This window comes from Pseudochaenichthys georgianus, chromosome 5 (assembly GCF_902827115.2).
Source record: "Pseudochaenichthys georgianus chromosome 5, fPseGeo1.2, whole genome shotgun sequence".
NCBI classification, from domain to species: domain Eukaryota; kingdom Metazoa; phylum Chordata; class Actinopteri; order Perciformes; family Channichthyidae; genus Pseudochaenichthys; species Pseudochaenichthys georgianus.
The window spans coordinates 28,937,012-28,950,833 of NC_047507.1; the positions used below are offsets into that span (position 1 = coordinate 28,937,012).

Here is a 13,822-nt window from a genome sequence, read left to right on the forward strand (position 1 = left end):
ACAGAAAATGGAACAAAATACTCAACAATTAGAAATGTATTCATAGATTTTATTCATAACACTATTTTAAATATTTTAGCATCTAGCATTTAACATCATTGTTAAATATTTTAGCATCTAGCATTTAACATTTGGTAAACAAACATGGGAATGTAATATTTAAGCTAATATTTAAGCTATTTCAAGCTGACAATTTTTCATACTTTGATTCGGTAAAAATGTGACTGAATTACGCAGTGATGGCCATGAAAGTGCCTTTATATGTCAGTATTGCAATGAGCCTTACGATGTTTGTGAACATGACCCTACACAGAGGATAGTTACCAAACTTTCCATAATCTTCAGAGTGATGATAGTCTTTGGCCACATGATGGCGTCAGAGTGGCCCCTTTACCACCCATGTGAATGAGCTTCATCCCAAGCACTCATTGTACCCCTCAAGAAAGGTATTAGACTGTATAGTTATCGCCTGAGTAGGATTTACTCCATCCCACAAACTATACAACCTACTACCTCACCTTGCCAGGCTCAATTTCCGGCACAAAATATCATGACTTTATTCTATCTGCCAACTTCAGTACGTGTTGTCATTAGATTAGACTAGTTCCATCAGTATATGTGTCTATATACTATATAGTCTTCTACTCAAAGGTGAAGAACGCGCTATCTCCTAAATCCACTTTACTTGATGTGTCCATGAGTTCCTTTATCCACAGAGCCTCCCATGTACATACAGGCTTTGGCTTGGAAGATCAACCTGTCTCCTTAGGAAAGACAGTAGATTGTATAGTTATCTCAGAGGGAGGACAAAAACCCCACAACTATTCAATCTACTACCTCAGCCTTAAGGACAGATACTCTTGCAGGCAGCAGTAGACATCTATTTGGTCCAACTGTGAGACAAAAACAAAGAGAGAATAAGTTATCTTTTGGATCCACCTGAGACAAACAATTGTTAACAAGTATTTTCAACATGTGTATTGGCCAAGATGTGAAGGTTTTCCTGCATGTTGTCCATTTAGTACTCTAAAATAAATTCCCTATGACATTTAATTGTGACTTTGGTTGTCGTAAGCTGCTGCAATATCAAAAACAACATTCACAAATACCAACTGTTAAACAACATTATTCAAATGACAACCCCATCACCATGAAATTAGGTAATTAGTAATTACCTTCTAGGAGCATACAATCTCTATGCTTACCACATTTTAGCTGGAGAGTTGTAAACTCAAGGGTCAGTTCACCATACTTACAACTAGCTTGACAGTGCAACTGTGTGTATGTAAGTGTTGTTCAGTATCTGACCGATAGCATTGCTCTCCACAAGTATTTTGCCAGTGTTTTAGAACAACAGGTGATCGGCTACACTGCCCATTCTGGTGATGTGCAAAATAAATGCTGCTTTCTTAATGATTAGTACTTTAAATACAAAATAAACCACTGTAGAACCCAGAGAGCTTACTTTCATGAAAAAGGTTTATCATTTAGGGCAGCTTTGCCAAGTATCAGTGCCTATTTTACTCAAAAACTTAGCTCTCCAGCTCCTATCCCTCAGAGATTTGAAAAAGCAAAGTTTAAGCATGTTTCACCCAGTTCAGTCATTTCTGTCTCGACAACCAGAAAGCAAAGGAAGAACGATGGAAAATGGCAGTACCTCGGCCATCTTAGAAAGTAGTTTGGCACCAGTACCAAACATCTGTGGTGCAACCTGTTAACTTTTGCCTCTTCCTTCCAACCCCTATCTAGAAGAAATACTGTTTATTTTCCCTCAAAGAATAGCAGAGGGGATGTTGAGACTGGCTAAAAGAATTGCTTGTTCATAAATTACTTCACAGACTTGATTGTTGCTGATTCCCAAATGCGTGCCAAGATATCCAGCAAGTGATTTTTAGTTTTCGCTTGAGGTCGTTTAATAGGGGAGCGGAAGGTTTGACTTTAGAATATTGCCCTTTTTGCTCCGTGTGAAAGCCACTTAAAGTCCATTGAAAAGGGAGTCTGTTTACCGTGCCAACAGCTAGAGTCTGGGACACAAGCTGGGCAGAGCTGTCTGGTCCCCGACAGAGCCGTACATTGGCTGAGCAGAGTGAGCCCAGACACTGTTATGGTAGACAACGATGGTCAACCCATGCAAAAGCCAGGGTGCTTTACATAAATTAGCATGTGAACCATGGTGGCTGAAAAGCGGCTGGGCAGGTCATTAACATTTGGAATTTCTCTTTGGCCTAATTAATGCCGACAGTGATTGAAATGTTTTGGCAAGATTTTCAGCTATGGTGCCAGGGCATGCACATTGGGGCAGAATGAAAAGGCACAAGGGCATCAGCGAGTGGGAGGCCTTAATTGAGATGTTGAATTAATTAGACAGTAAATGGTATCAAAATCTTCTAAATGCCTCGCCAACGCAAAGAGGAAGGAGTGAAAGCAGAAGTGGACTCAACTTTCTATACAGGAAAAGTTGTGGGATATAAACATTTGTTGTGGTGACTATTATTCTGTTCGATGGTGATGCATTGAAAACTTCGAGAAACATTTATTTGTTTCAAGATGTGTGCTCATCCATCTTAAGTTATATAACATATGAAAATAATATCAGACTAAAAACGTAAAGTGTTTTTGCATTCTTTCATTAAATGAACAGCAGCCAGTCTGATTGAAACATCAGTTCTTCTACAGCTACGACAACTTTAGACAAGTTGTAATTCCCAAGCAAATACATCACACAACCCCAGGCCAGTTAGGCATGCAGACTGGTACACTTTTTTAGTCATTCTTACCTTGATTGTTTCCAAATATCCTGTTTGTTAATGCATTAAAACCAAAGCTGCTAGATATAAACCCCAACTAGTACCTCCTTTACGATTAAGTGTGGGTAGGTTACAATTGTAAAACTAAAGCAATGGTTCTTATCAGGGGCGGACTGGCCATTCTGAATACTGGGAGTTTCCCCGGTGGGCCGGTGCTGTGTGTGGTGCCTGAATCCTACCGGCCCAACATTTGTAAGTGTTCCGGCCACTCCCTTTTTCTTTTTTTTGCTTACCTAAATCCTACCGACCCATATTTGTAAGTGTTCCGGCCCAGCCCAGCCCAGCCCAGCCCAGCCCAGTGGGGTGTGGCCCACTGGGCTGGGCTGGGCCGTTTTGATAGGCTACCTTTGTTCTATCTATCAGTTTCAATTTCACACATCAGGCCCGTAGCAGCTGTCACTGCGCAGTGAACGATCAGGAGTGAGTGACTGAGAGACCTGGCTGGCAGTTGCTTACAGATACAAGCTCCACAGCGTAAAGGCGTTTTTGTATAGTTTGTGTATACACTACAGTATACAGTATTGTATACAGTCCGCCCCTGGTTCTTATCTTGTTCAAATGTTCCCATTTGGTGTGATGGTTTGCCTTTGACAGTAAGTCAGTCCCCAAGCTGCAGATGATAGGAAAATGGCTGCCCTGTTGCAGAGTATAACGAAGGAATAGTATTATAAATCCATGACCTTTATGTAAGACTCATTTGGAACAATCAATATCCCAAAAAACATATCACTGACACATTCCTTCACTGTTGCCTTGAATAGAGATGCCTATAGCTGCTTGTCTAAAAGTGGTAAACGTTGAACTTAAATAAAAATAAGAATATAGTAGATGAAGACGCAAAATAATACCCTTTACAGGTTGGCGTTAGTCCACGATGATCGACGGAAACGAGGGACGACTGTGAGGGACGACTGTGAGGGATAGACTGATTGTTTCTGTTGTGCTGCTCTCTCCAATATTTGGTGCCAAGAAATGGGCATTGTCTGCGTGCCAAGCTGAATCTCAATGAGACAAAAAGGGGGAGATGTCGTGGATGCAGCATGGCAGAACCCATCACTGAGGGGGGAGGAGAGTATTGGCAGCCAAGCAATGAGACGATGCCATATCAGAAAGAGGCTATGATACCACCACACAATAAGGTATAGTGGCATAGCTTGCTGCCAGATGCTCAGTATCCTTGCCTTGTAAGCTAGGTGTTTTGTAGAAAAGTCCATTGTGCCATAAGAAGACTTTGTCTTTATGTTGGACAAGTGGTTATGTTTTGTATGCGTTTTGTACCTCTTCTTGGCAGCTGATGTGTCTTGACATCTTTATTAGAACATCAATTCTACACTATGAGCTAATTGTAATTTCAAAGGAAAGCACTATAACCGAGTCGTATTTTATTACAAAAACTACTTCTCAATTGAATCCAGAAGAGTAATCCTATCTGTTGTTATATTTAACACAGACTAACGTTGAGAGCATTAAAGTTTCAGTATAAACTGGACTGATTTTAATGTGCGGAGCCAATAGATACACTTGCAGACACTTCTAGAGAGGACTTCTTTGGGGCTTTGACTGTGATGGTGTTTTTTCCACAAGGAAATTCAGGTCTTTAAACTATTGAATCAGTTAGTGTTTGTTTATTCGAATCTACAATCTTTTGGGAAATGTACAATTAAACACAACGTTATTTATTTAATTTTAAATTCCATTCTCCTGACTCTCTATCCTATTTATTTTCTCTTATTTTCCCGGTACGAAATTACTTTTCTGTTCAAGTATTAGTACATTTTTATAACTAATGTAAGGGTTTGAGGGATATTACAAAAACTTAAAATGAGCACATTTGTGTTTTGGACAAATCTGTCATATCTCTTACCAACAGTTTTTCCTTGTATTAAAGTTAAGCTGCTTGATTTCAATACAAAGGCCTGAAAGCTTAAACAGTATGAGGAGAATGTTTGGAGTTGAAAGTTAAAGTGGACCCATTATGCTATATTGGAAAAATATATTGTAGGGCCAAGTTTTTTGCTTAAAATACCAGTTCACCCATTGTAGCCATGCCTCATACTGCTCATACCCCTCTTTTGCAGCCCTGTTAGAGAAACGCAGATTGTTGGTCCTTAGCTTGAAAAAAGAAGAAGAGAGGAGGCGGAGCTAATGCCTGATCAGAATTCTACCGGAGGTAAAGTTAAATTCTGCTGTGATAAAACGCCATCCTGTTAAACTAAACCACATCAAAGATTATTTCTGAAACAGTATGGAGCTCAAATGCTTTTTCTCTTGCGGGTTTATCACAAGGTGAGTTCCTTTTTTTAATTTCCTGCTATTTAAACACATGTGCTCTACTACAGTAGGCTACAGGTTAGCTCTGAGTGTTAGCAAGGTTTGCTAATGTAAACAACTAGATTAAGTCCAAAACACGTCAGGCACTGGCCGTTTCTCAATCTCGAGGATGCTGGTTTGGTAGTCGCGTACTTCCAAGTCACTTCCTTCAGAAACGAAGCAAGTATGCTTCCAAGCCACGGCTTTGGAAAACGAAGAAGAATGGAACAGGCTAACAAGTGCCACTCTCTCTAACGGTTTCAACATAAACTGTACCGAAAATAAATACCTCACGATGTCTATCTAATTATGAACTTGCTTTACTTTCACGGAACACATTTTTGGTGATAACAAATGTAACAAAACATATTTACTAGGGCTGTCAAACGATTAAAAAATGTAATCAGATTAATCACAGCTTAAAAATTAATTAATCATGATTAATCACCATTCGAACTATGTCCGAAATATGCCATTTATTTATGTATATTGTTGTGGGAATGGAAAGATAAATGAAAGAAGGCGGATATATCCATTTAACATACAGTATCTATGTTTATTATAACATTTTTCTGCATGTCAAAATGAAAGACAACCCACACACCTATCAATCATCAAACCGTAGGGTCTTAATTCATTACGTGTTGATTTCTATCAACGGGGGAGTACTTCAGGAAAGTCGACAGGGGGGGGGGGGCTAGTGGAGTACTTCATGACCAAAGAGTGTGAACGTTGTGATCAGCTGTTTTAGCGCAGTTCTCCAGTGAAGGGGGGAGTCTCCCTCCGCAGCCGGTTGGCGTAGTTTTGGCACGGTTCCGTTGTACAGACCGACGTTAACAGCAGCCCTGTCTGTGCACACGGAGACCGACTCTGTCGTCCGGTGATCTAACCACCTTCTGGAAAAGCTTCACAAGTACGTCGGTACGCAAATGCGCTTTGTGACATAAGTGACGGTACGCATTTCAGATTACGCACATAACCTGCGTACCAGTTATGTGCACCCCTGTACCAGAGCCATATTATTACTAGTATATGGCTCTGCCCTGTACTACAGCAAACGTATTCTCCGTCGGGACTTCCTGCAACAACACCACGCCGTTATCAAAGATGTTCTCTTGAGAAGACGATCACTACGTGACAAAAGTTTTCAAAACCGTGGCTACTGAAATCAATCTTACTAACTGCTGTCTGTGCAATTTACTCCGCGCGAGTTGGCAGACTTTATTTTGCTTACTTTAACATCATTTTTCATGGTGGGGCTAAGCCATTTCTTGGTATGGTTGTAGCCTACCCCAGCCATACCCTGGCGCTGCCACTGGTGGCACGTATGGGGCGGGCCATTCTGCACATGCGTTAAATGCGTTAAATATTTTAACGCAATTAATTAAAAAAATTAATTACCGCCGTTAACGCGATAATTTTGACAGCACTAATATTTACCAACACATGTTCTACGCCAGGGTTGCCAACTCTCACGCATCTGGCGTGTGACACACCGGCCATTTCTCAATATCAAGGAAACTGGCTTCCAAGTCAATATTTCAAGGATGCTACGTCATCGAGTGCCGCCGAAGGACTGTTCCAATCTCCAGCATACTTGGAATTCCACCGAGGCCGCGTCCTTGGTTTGGGGGTAATTTCGAGGTTGCACAGACTTCGCGTCCTTAAAATCCCCACAATGCTTTGCGCACGGACCAATTTCAAAAACCCTTACGGAGAATGGCTGAACCGACGGAGCACACATTTAAATGTAAGTATGTAGTGGCGTAGAACATGTGTTGGTAAATATGTTACTTTGTTACATTTGTTTATTATCACCAAAAATGTGTAGACATCGTGAGGTATTTATTTTCGGTACAGTTTATGTTGAAACCGTTAGAGAGAGTGGCACACTTGTTAGTCTGTTCCATTCTTCTTCGTTTTCCGAAGCCGTGGCTTGGAAGCATACTGGCTTCGTTTCTGAAGGAAGTGACTTGGAAGTACGCGACTACCAAACCAGCATCCTCGCGATTGAGAAACGACAACGCTTTCACTCTGAATCTCACGCTCTCACGCTGCCCAAACTATTCTCACGCCAAAAACAAGAATACCGAAGACTAGAAACGGTTTTTGAAAACTTTTGTCACGTAGTGATCGTCTTCTCAATAGAACATCTTTGATAATGTCTTCTGGCCAATCAGAATCACGATAACGGCGTGGTGTTGTTGCAGGAAGTCCCGACGGAGAATACTTTTGCTGTAGTACATCTCTATATACATCGATACAACATTACGTGTTGATAGAAATCAACACGTAATGAAATAAGACCCCACGGTTTGATGATTGATAGGTGTGTGGGCTGTCTTTCATTTTGACACACAGAACAATGGGGGCTATCCACCCTTATCCACACTGTAAAGTAATTCACACAGCCTCTTTCCCCTTCTCTCTGTGAGGAGCAGCAGGTTCAGCTTTCAGAACAAAGTAACAACAAACTAAAATTGCATACATTTTTTTTAAATATGTCGTGTAGTAATAGATTTATCTATTTTTCTTCTCAAGAGAGTACCAGAATGTGTATTTTATGTTAGTATTTCAAAAAATATCCTATGAGACAATCCCCCCAGACCCCCTTGCAAGGGTTGGGTTTTCAGCATGTCAACTCTTTCACCTGTGGGGAAGTTGCAGGATTGGCTCCAGGTCGCCCTTTTTATTTACTACAAGACAAATGTGCCTTTTTATTTCATACAGCTCAATTTGGATTGAGACAGGGAAATAATCTAAACCTCACGCGTAGCGTTTCACTGTCAAGGGGAGCGTGTATGTAATTACATTGCAAATACTGACTTGAGCCCCACCACTGTATGGGTTAGCCGCCCTACCCAGCGCCGGCCCTACCATGGAAAACCCAACAAAAAAACTCTGGAGCCGCAAGTGCCGACCCGTATTGTGCATGCGCAGATCTAAGGTCCGGTAGAAATGATAAAAAAGTAAAAGTCTGCTGCTTATTGTTCTACTAGGCCAACATAGAGTCAAAGAGTATATGAGAGTGAGAGTGTGTTAATTAATATATTTGGCAGTTTGGAATAAGTCTGTAGATTTGTTTGTGTGTGTGTGTGTGTGTGTGTGTGTGTGTTTCATGTATAGGACTCTCACGATAATTAATTTTGTTCGATACATTTTCCCGGAAATTATTGCGATAAACGATAATATTGTCGGCACCGTTGTATGACCATTTTAGACCACTGACATAATGATAATATATAATAGTAATTCAAGTACATCCTTTCAAACTGTTAGTCACATCCTCATGTAAATGGCAATTTATCGAGTTCATTTTTATTTATCGTACGATAAGTCAATTAATTGCTTATCGCGACAGGCACACAATAAAACAGTGGAAACAAACATGTGTTTGATTTTCATTACTGAATGAAACTGTGTGCCCTTTATAGTCTGTGTCCAATATTGTGTATTTGTATATATATCCTATATATATGCTAAGGTCCCACTGCTGACACGATGGCAGTCATTTTGTGCGCATATGTGTAATTGAACCCATGATATCAAAACCTCACTCCAGCCAGGTACCCACAGTTGGCAACCCTGATGTTCTACGCCACTACATACTTACATTTAAATGTGTGCTGCGTCGGTTCAGCCATTCTCCGCAAGGGTTTTTGAAATTGGTCCGTGCGCAAAGCATTGTGGGGATTTTAATGACGCGAAGTCTACCCATGTGCAGCCTCGAAATTACCCCCACACCAAGGACGCGGCCTCGATGGAATTCCAAGTATGCTGGAGATTGGAACAGTACTTCAGCAGCACTCGACGACGTAGCATCCTTGAAATATTGGCTTGGAAGCCAGTATCCTCGAGATTGAGAAACGGCCAGAGTTTCTGATAGCAATTTTCTGTGGGTCCGCTGCCGATTTGACGTCAGATAGGCAGCAAATCTGTATCCGCTCGTTGTACCCCTGTTTTTAAAAGATTTGGGTACGGAGGAAAAGAGAGAGGGTTTTATTTTCTGACGCTGCGTGAGTTCCCCGACGCACCAGGGACACATATTTATGTATAAAAGACATCACAAAGTGCATTTTGCATGATAGGTCCCCTTTAAGTAAACTATTGTCATATATACGTGGCTGTATTTTGTCACAGGAAACCTGCCAATTTGATATTTCACACTTTAAGACAAATGCAAGGCCTCTGATAGAACTCTGGACCTTTCAGATGTTACTCTCAAGATAGATTTCTAATAGCATTTGCTCAAAAGTAGAACAGTTTTAACTTGTAATATTTTAAATGTGAAATGGCCATGGTCAGAATAATCAGATCAAATGCTGTTTATAGGCCATAAGTCTGTTTTGCTAACAAACAGGAAGAGCTGAATATGAGCTGATAAAAGCACCAACCCAAAACAAAAATAGACTTTGATCCTGTTAACCACGGAGTCAATTGAACCAAGGGGAGGAGAGAAGTGCAAATAGCAGAGGATATGGCTTTCCAAACAACATGTCATCAAGCAAGTTCATGTGAGGATAACTGGGGGAGGAGGAAATAAGTACATTTTCTCTCTTACTGCCCATCCTCACTGCGCCCTCCCCTTTTTTTTCATTCACCGTATGTGTACAGTATGCCACAATCTGCCCTTATCACACACTTAAACACAAACACAAATGCTGACTCGACTGTATGAAAACAAAACCACACACAGCTGCACAGCAAGTATCGTATGCCAAAATGTTTTCAATCAGTCCACAACAAGACTGGTCGGTTGATATACAGTTTGAGGGCAATCTGTAAAGTAAAGAAAGTTTGTTATTGTTTATGTACCATTTTAGTAATGTTTTTATAGCTTTTGCACCTCTTGTGGTTAGAAAAAACAAACCAGTCTTGATCTAAAACCAAGACCCTGCCATCTTACAATGCAAGCCCCTTCATGTATAGAACAATGCTTGCAACAGAGGGATCTGGTTCATACTGGTTTGTGAACAGGTCTATCAAACCGCAGCGTTCAAGAACATGTCAAGAAGTGATACGATTTGCCTGTGTGATATACAAACCACAGATATTTTTAAGATGCTTATACCAGCCTGTGGGATACTTTTTCATTCTGTGGTTTGATAAATGATGAACAGAAGTCACAGTATAGTTATAGAATATAATGTATTGCCTTGCAGATTTCTCGCACCTTCGAAGCAACCCTGCAACACAGAAACCGAAATGTTTAATCAAAAGGGCTAAATGCCTTTTATCTCCCCCTAGAATTTCCTGTTTGAAACTTAGAGGCAATTATCACTTTTTATTGGGTGAAATGCGTTTATTCGAAGTGCAGAGTTGTAGTGTCTTTAGGCCCTGACTTGCAGTAAATTATACTTAAATGTTGGTTTTTACTAGTCCTGTACTTTAAGAGGCAGTAACACAACCACAAAAACGTCTTTTACTCGGAGCATTTGTTTATATCGTTCAGTTTGTGTAAACTGGCTGATCGTTACAGTAACTATAAAAAAAGGCTTTGTATCATTATTTCTGAATGCATTCGAAACAAGAAACTACCGTATTTAAAAGTAAATCCTACTGTGTATTAATCGAACTGAAACGTTTGAGATTAAGGCATTGCGTTTAGTGCAAAGCAGACACGTGTACAGTATGGAAGGTGACCATAAAGGAATTGCAAAAGAAAGGAATAAAGGGAGACTTCAGTACAAAGAGGAATATCAATACCTAAACAGAAGCAGAATTAAAAATTAGAAATACCTGGAGGTGAGTTTTTTGTACAGGTCGGGCTTGTGTTCACCTTCAGAGAATTAGGCCAGGTTGGCGGCGAAAAGAAAAAAAAAGGCGGGTTAGGAAGCAGACAAGAATGTATTTCCACATCCCTCTCTTTCGCCTGCAAGACAAGGGAAAGGCTGAGCAGTGTACCAGCAACCCCACTTGAACAAGGGCTGGGGCTTGAGAGCAGATTCTGGGCCATGCCCTCCTCTCTCCCTGCCCACTTTTGCCCCGCTGCCAAGAGGCAGAGACAGCAAGGAGAAAGAGACGCAGGAAAATAAATCATGAAGTCACACATTTGTGCTTACAAGGCTCTAGTAAAGATATAAAATCCACCCGTAATATGCATACAATTAGACTGAGCTGTGCTTTAGGGAGAACTCACAGTTAATAGACTTAACTCACCACCACATAAAGGGGATCAGTCATATGAACTGTAGATTATGTGTCATCAAAAACACATCTCACTTGACAGTAGGATTAGGGGGTGGGGGGGAGAAATAGACAGAGAAGTAAACTCGGAAAAAAAAATCAGAAGTGATACTTACACGCTGTCTTGAAGCACAGCCAGAGGGTTTGACAGATTTATCTAAAGTTGGTAAAACAATTCAGTGCCAGATATTCCTGAAGCATTTCAAAGTAAATGAGTTAAAGACTGCTCTCCGTGCAGTAAAGGCTTTTGTCAGCAGTTGGCACCATTCCCAGGTAATACATGCCTCAGAGTTCCCATTTGCAGTAGTTACTCCGAACGTCTTTAGTTGTTCTGCACCTGCCTGTGGTGTTTTTCATATTTTCTGCTGAGTCGATAGAGAGGAAATGTAACACCTGAGATTCTGATTTCATTTGAGTGGAATATTGAATAGAAAGCAGTCATTACTGTCAACATAACAGATTAAACGGGTAATTATCCTTAAATCTGTGTCATGGAGCTCTGAAGCGAGATAAGGGCGAGGAAAGGGTAAATCTCTGTGAGCAAGAAATCCAAAAAGAGGTTTAAGGTAGACCTTCTCCAACAGATTGAAGGAATACACTAAAAATAATCCAATGTGCGAGTCTTTAGTAGAGCACAACGATTTAATTTCTTTAATGTGTCCACGCTACAGAGTGCCACAGAAAGTCTTTCCTCTGGCAATATCCAAGACAGCTTCCTGTGTGACGTCACTGACTCTTCATTTTTTTTTTTAAAGCAACTATGTCCATACATAAACTTGAAATCCTTTATCTCCTCATGCAGTCTTCTTTCCAGGACATTTTCTCTTCATATCCTTCAAGAATTGGTAGTTTAATTAAACAAAGAAGCAAGCATGAATCACTGTGCTGACATCTCAGGCAGATTCGAGGAGAAGAGAGGAGCTGCTAACAAATCTTAACTCTGTGTCTTTCTCTTCCTGCTCACGAACACTGAGCTTGTAAAAGTTTCAGCTGCAAGGATTCGGGTCTGCCTCTATTGGCACCGTTTCAAAAAAGCACTGCCTGTTTCAGAAAAACGCAGGGGACAAGTCTGCAAGGGGAGCGCCGGCTCTTTGTACTCTCTCTCCCGCCTCTCAGGGACTCGGGGCAGTGACCGCTCCCAGGACTTTTACTCTCTGCTCTCAGGGTAATGCCACCTCGTGCCAGCTCAGGCATCTGCTCGTCTGTAAGGGATCCACAGCTCTCTGGATCACTGTGAAGAGGCTGTCCTTTATATAACAGACACCTAGAGAATAGGAAATGCAAGCTCCAGCACTATTTCCTGGATACTTTGTCCTCCATTTCAGATGTGTGTCAAGCTCTCACGAGGCTCGGCGCTGCTTGTGTTACAGCTCACACAAGCTTCTGCCTTCATTTCTGCTTTGAGTTGCTTAGGGTTTCTCATCTAACCTTCCACGTTGTTTATTTGTCACCACTTTTCAAGATGTATTTCTCTTGTGTGGTGTTAACCTGCAACATTTGCCCTAAAAAAAGAATGCACTTGATATAAAGTGCACACAAGTGTATGTTCCCAACACACTTTAACTGTCACTAGTGTTATTCTCATATTCCTAGGGTAAGCTCTCCCTCTGCTCACATTATTGTAAAGCCTCTCTGTGCAGATGTCAGACAGAGGACACGGAGGTTCTCTGAGCATTGTGTTCTGCCAGCAGTAGGCAGAAAGGAGAACTGTGTGAAACAATATTTGCCAACACACATGTTTTTCGTACCCCAGTGCGGCCACACGTTAAATAATAACAGGAGTGATGACAGTAAAAGCATAAACAAGTAGAATATTATTAAAACTTTCTGGAATTAAGACTGTCTTTGTTTCCCTATCGTCTAAAAAGCTGTCAGCACTTCAGAAACACACTGACCCTTCACACAGCTATCTGTGCAATGGGAAGGGTGTAAAGATCACATGACCGCTGTAAGCTGTACAAGTTATCAGAAACAACTGCTCCTTCTCAGAGGTTATAAAAACACAGTTCTCTCTGCAACTTACGAAAATACTGCACATTCTATGAAAACATGCTCTTCCAGCTGGTGAAATCATACACTTACAAACTCTCAACCTTTATGATTGTGGATTATTGAGACTGAGCACGAGTTATGTGCAAGGCGGTAAACGGATGTTTTGATATAATTTTGCCACAAACACAGGCCCCATTTACTTCCATTCATTCAACATTTCAACCATTTGCTGTTTCTTATACATTGATTCTTTGTTCACAAACAAGGCATGCAAAAAGCAAAGTGTTCTAATTCAAGGGTCCACAGGGTAGGTAACTGATATTTAAATGTGAACTATGGAGGTGAAGGATTCCTTTAATTCGTCACTAATGTTCCAAATCTTATAAAAGTATGCTTTATCCAGCCCTACAGTCACACGTGTGTGTGTGTGTTTGTGCAGTGAATAATCACACACATTGGAATTAGTGTACTTATGAGGATTGAGTTGTTCCTAATAGTTTTCATGGCGCCAGCGTCTGAGGTCTCTC

At 40.9% G+C, this 13,822-nt stretch overlaps 1 long non-coding RNA gene across 2 annotated transcripts; it reads right to left on the reverse strand.

The window, feature by feature from the left end:
- Positions 1-35: 35 nt before the first annotated feature.
- On the reverse strand, positions 36-12,246 carry LOC117447011 (uncharacterized). Of its 2 annotated transcripts, none has more exons than XR_004552187.2 (2): positions 11,420-12,246; positions 36-893 (listed from the first exon to the last, which is right to left on the reverse strand). It is a non-coding gene; the product is annotated as an uncharacterized lncRNA (long non-coding RNA). The 2 variants fall into 2 exon arrangements; XR_004552186.1 differs by lacking the exon at positions 11,420-12,246 and adding an exon at positions 10,857-11,051.
- Positions 12,247-13,822: the final 1,576 nt, after the last annotated feature.